Source organism: Penaeus vannamei, chromosome 16 (genome assembly GCF_042767895.1).
Source record: "Penaeus vannamei isolate JL-2024 chromosome 16, ASM4276789v1, whole genome shotgun sequence".
Taxonomy (NCBI): domain Eukaryota; kingdom Metazoa; phylum Arthropoda; class Malacostraca; order Decapoda; family Penaeidae; genus Penaeus; species Penaeus vannamei.
The window spans coordinates 18527218-18532217 of record NC_091564.1 but is presented as its reverse complement, the minus strand read 5'-3'; the positions used below and the strand labels follow the sequence as shown (position 1 = coordinate 18532217).

General features: G+C 35.7%; 2 protein-coding genes across 2 annotated transcripts in view; one reads left to right on the top strand and one right to left on the bottom strand.

The window, feature by feature from the left end:
* The window catches only part of LOC113820972 (probable glutamate receptor), a 139585-nt gene that overhangs the window by 96331 nt on the left and 38254 nt on the right, over positions 1-5000 (bottom strand). The window lies entirely within an intron of this gene.
* The window catches only part of LOC113820200 (uncharacterized), an 18819-nt gene that overhangs the window by 1183 nt on the left and 12636 nt on the right, over positions 1-5000 (top strand). The gene's annotated exons all lie outside the window — the stretch shown is intronic.

Genomic DNA, 5000 nt, shown 5'->3' with positions numbered 1-5000 from the left:
TATATATATATATATATATATATACGTATGTGTATATATATATATATACATATATATATATACGTATATATATATATATATATATATATATATATATATATATATACATACATATATATATATATATATATATATATATATATATATATATATATATATATATATATACGTATGTGTGTGTGTATATATATATATATATATATATATATATATATATATATATATATATATATATATATATATATATATGTACAGTTGCCGAATTATATATCAGTACACTTTCTGGGTCTCACTTTTGTACCTCTGACAACCAGTCGAGATAAACATGGCGTAAATAGTATTTTTGTGAATGGTGCTAAAACCCAAGGTAATTTGTAATAGTGTGATTGGATTTTAAGTAACCAATGAGTGTATTAATGAATATTTTTTTGAAACTAAGTAAACCATTTGATCTTTCGCTTTCTTCAAATAAGTGATAAAAAACAAAGCATGTAATATCAGTTATCGTTGACTAAATGGCAACATCTATGATGGGGAGGAGGCATTTCCTACTCCTTACAACGTAAGAAGTATCATTTATTGATACATATTTCTTAAAACATGAAAAAGTTTCATGCTTTAAACATCTCTGAGACCTCTGTAAATACCTTTGACACCTGCACCATCTAGAAGCAGCTAATCGAACTAATGAAGTGTGTTTTTTTTTTATGCCTGAATCAAACACTTACTGAATAAACAGAAACCATGGTACATTAGATTATTCAATATAGAGTATGATCAAAATCACAATTAGGTTACAATGCATATATAGATTCGTTATCGATGTGTGTGTATGTGTATCGTCTATGGAAATACGGAGTCATGCTTGGTAATGAGTTACGAGAGTTTGTATAATTAGCCGTTATTATGCACACACACACATATTTATCTTGACCTTTCTTTGAGACGTTGCATCCACATTCGAAGAGCTGAGCGAGAAAATGCATGTTTGCTTTTTCAACTCAAGCAACTCTTAGCTGGGTGGTTCCAAGGAGGGTGAATAGCAAAAATCTTAGAACCAACTCCCAATACTTGTGTTGTATATATTGTTCATTCTAAATGAATGGTAATTTCTCGCTGTCAATTGTTTTTACCATCTATCCATTTTCTTTCTATTTGTTAGTGCAATGTAATGCAGTATATGCATAGGTGTAGATTATATTAACATATCAAACCTTTACATGAAATTCATTTTCTTGGTACATTATCCTAGAACACATGTTCGTGTGTTTTCTTGCCCTTACCTTCGTTGTTCCTGTTGTATTATCCTAGAAGTAATAATTTCCCGGTGTGTCAAAAGCTAATTTGTTCATCTGGAACTTGCGTAGTTTACAGAAAGAGGAACAATGAAGAAAATAACACGAAGTCATATATTTCATCTCTTTTATGCCAGTGAATATACAGCAATTCCTGAATATTTATTTCGTGGCTAGACATAGCATACATGTCCGATTAGTCAGAGAGCCCAGAGAGATTTAATCAGCATAGCGAGTACAAAAGGTTTGACACCTGGGTTGAACACCTAAGGGGCCATGGATCCCTAAACGGCCATTCTTAAGTGAACACGTTGTGGGTTTGGCCACTTAAGAACGACCTAATTAATGCTAATTATCACTTTTAATCAGCATGTTGAGTACATCAGTGAAACCTTTACAGAATATACTTTATGGCATGCTGATATCATATTGGTAATTCTTAAGTGTCGATTTTGTGGGAAAAGCCACTTAAGAAGAGGTCAAAGGTAGTGACTCGTCCAAATTCCGTCTTCCGGTACCTTTAAAATGACTGCTACTCCCTTATTATTTGGAGTACTGGGTCAAGATTGGACTTAAAATGTAAATTTTAAAGGGAGGAATAAGGATCACTTGTTTTATCATCCATTCTCGGGTACCGTTATTACACACAAAAAAAGGTGAAAATCGGGTACCCTTTTTACTCCCATTGGCTTTAAAGTTTTATCAGCATGGTTGAGTACATCCATGAAACTTACACCAAAATGTTCCTCTACCAACACATAATAAGAACTGTGGTACTAACGATAATTATTGACTGTACGCAGATAATCACAACTTAAAACTTGGATGGATTCATGGCAAAATATTAGTGCTCCATGTTAATCAATCAGTTATACATATGAAATGTTTTTGCTGCTCACATGGTCTGTACGCAGATAATCACAAAATATTAGCACTCCATGTTAAGTAATCAGTTATACATATGAAATGTTTTTGCTGCTCACATGGTCTATTATGGTTTGATATGCCGTTTTGTATTTTTTTACTTATAATTACACGCTGGGAAAACTAGGGTTTAGATGAAGACGATGATGCATTTCTTCAACTGTCTATTCCTCATCATCCGATAGCTCATTTTCTTCGTCCGAGGATGCTGCCTCCATCTTTTCCTCATCTTTATCACCATCGTCATTCATTTCACCTTCGTCTGGGACATGGGACTCGGGTAGCTGAGGGCCATCAAACCATACAGGTACATACAACCCGTCTTCGAACTCCCCATCCATCGCTTTTCTTCCGGTGCTGAACAATCTATCTATTGGCCTTTGACCACATCTTGGCAACAAACAATGCTCTCTGAATGTGGGTGATAACTTCTGCCTCACAAGGTGGTATCAAACTTCCATCCAGGCCTTTCACTTTTGCTAATGGGTTTTGGCCTGTAACTTTCCTTCCCGAGTGACACTGATATTGCTTTAACTGATTTAACCCCTAGTTTTTTCCAGCGTGTAATTATGTAAAAAAAATACCAAACGGCATATCAAACCATAATAGACCATGTGAGCAGCATGGTGGAGTGGATTTGTCCAATATTTGACACTTAAGAATGATTGATTCTTATTATGTGTTGGTAGAGGAACATTTTGGTGTAGGTTTCATGGATGTACTCAACCATGCTGATAAAACTTTAAAGCCAGTGGGAGTAAAAAGGGTACCCGTTTTTTCACCCTTTTTTTGTGTGTGTAATAACGGTACCCGAGAATGGATGATAAAACAAGTGATCCTTATTCCTCCCATTAAAATCTACATTTGAAGTCCAGTCTTGACCTAGTGCTCCAAATAATAAGGGAGTAGCAGTCATTTTAAAGGTACCGGAAGACGGAATTTGGACGAGTCACTACCTTTGACCTCTTCTTAAGTGGCTTTTCCCACAAAACCGACACTTAAGAATTACCAATATGATATCAGCATGCCATAAAGTATATTCTGTAAAGGTTTCACTGGTGTACGCAACATGCTGATTAAAAGTGATAATTAGCATTAATTAGGTCATTCTTAAGTGTCCAAACCCACAACGTGTTCACTTAAGAATGGCCGTTTAGGGATCCATGGCCCCTTAGGTGTTCAACCCAGGTGTCAAACCTTTTGTACTCGCTATGCTGATTAAATCTCTCTGGGCTCTCTGACTAGATGGTCTTAATAACATATGAAATCCGAGTTCAAAACGAGGCTGCCAAGCTGACACCTTTTTCAGGATGGAAGCAAAGCAAGCTGCAATCTGAAATAGAGGCTGCTACAATGGGGTGAGGGAAAGTAACTTCTCCAACGGCGATATATTCGGAAATCTGGGCATCTCCCGGACGATGGTATACAGACAGATAGGGTGGGAAGAGGGCACCCATAACGATAAATATACACCTGAAATACACGGAAAGCTCCATTGCTGAAGGGAATTAAATGTGTAGATGTTAGCCCTTTTCAATATTTCACAAATACATTTATTTCAATTTGCTATATAGATATTTGTTAAAACAGAACAGTGTCCTACACGTCATATTTCAGATTCAGATTCTATATCATTATTTACATCTCACATATGACAGACAATTTATCTTTAAAACGGCGGGGAGCGGCGATATGTGGGGGTGGATCTCCCTACATGATGTTGGCAAAACAGGGAAAATGCCTCTTGGACAAATGTATCGAATTGTTAGAAAAAAAATACTCCCATCGGTACAGTTATGCCTTGGCCCTTCCCAGAAACAATGAGGACAACTGTCCTATACACACGTCCAGGGCAGCTACGAAGTAGTTCCCTGCCTAACACCACGTGGAGGTCCTTCGATGGCCAAGCGAGGGATATGGCTCAAACACAACGAAGTATGTTTGGCCGAATATTGTCAATGTTTGAGACACGGCTAATGAAACAACCTCCAACCAGCTGATAGAAATCGTGACGTTACATGTGAACACGTCACCTCTGTCTCAGGGATTAGACACCGTTTGAATACCAATATATCTCCTATTATAAACATTACTTTTGTTGGTTTTCCTTTTCTACAGTTAATACTATTTTTCTCTAAAAATCAAACCATAGTAAAATTATCTACCAAATTAATAAACATCCCCAATTAGTCGATTCACTGAAGCCCCAAGCATCTATAAAATATATATATATATATATACATGTGTGTGTGTGTGTGTGTGTGTGTGTGTGTGTGTGTGTGTGTCAATTATCAACTACATAATAAGGCGTTTGGCGTGAGAAAGGGTTCAAAATGTATATGAAGTATAAAACAAAAGATTCTAACTAAAGTGATAAAAAGTGCATAATTGCAGTTCTTTCACACACAATACATACACGCATTGTTGAGGCCTGATTAACCCGACCACGGTTTTGCGTTCAGTTAATATTCTAAAATGATTATAATTCTGTTTATTGAATCCCGGTTTATATCTGATCTATTCACATTGAAAATTTTGTTTTGAGATAAAGAACAAGAATGTCATTTTTTCTACACATACACATACCCTATAAACAAGCCTGTATTGACAAAAAGAAGGAAAAATGCATAAACAACAAATAAAAGTAAAGAGCAAGATTAACTGACATTAATCCAAACGAAGATTTTTTTATTATTTTTTTTAATATCAGATATACAGCTCATGTAATGAGAGTCGGTTCTTTGACTTTTGCTCTGCACCCTCTTTGGAACCACCTAGTTT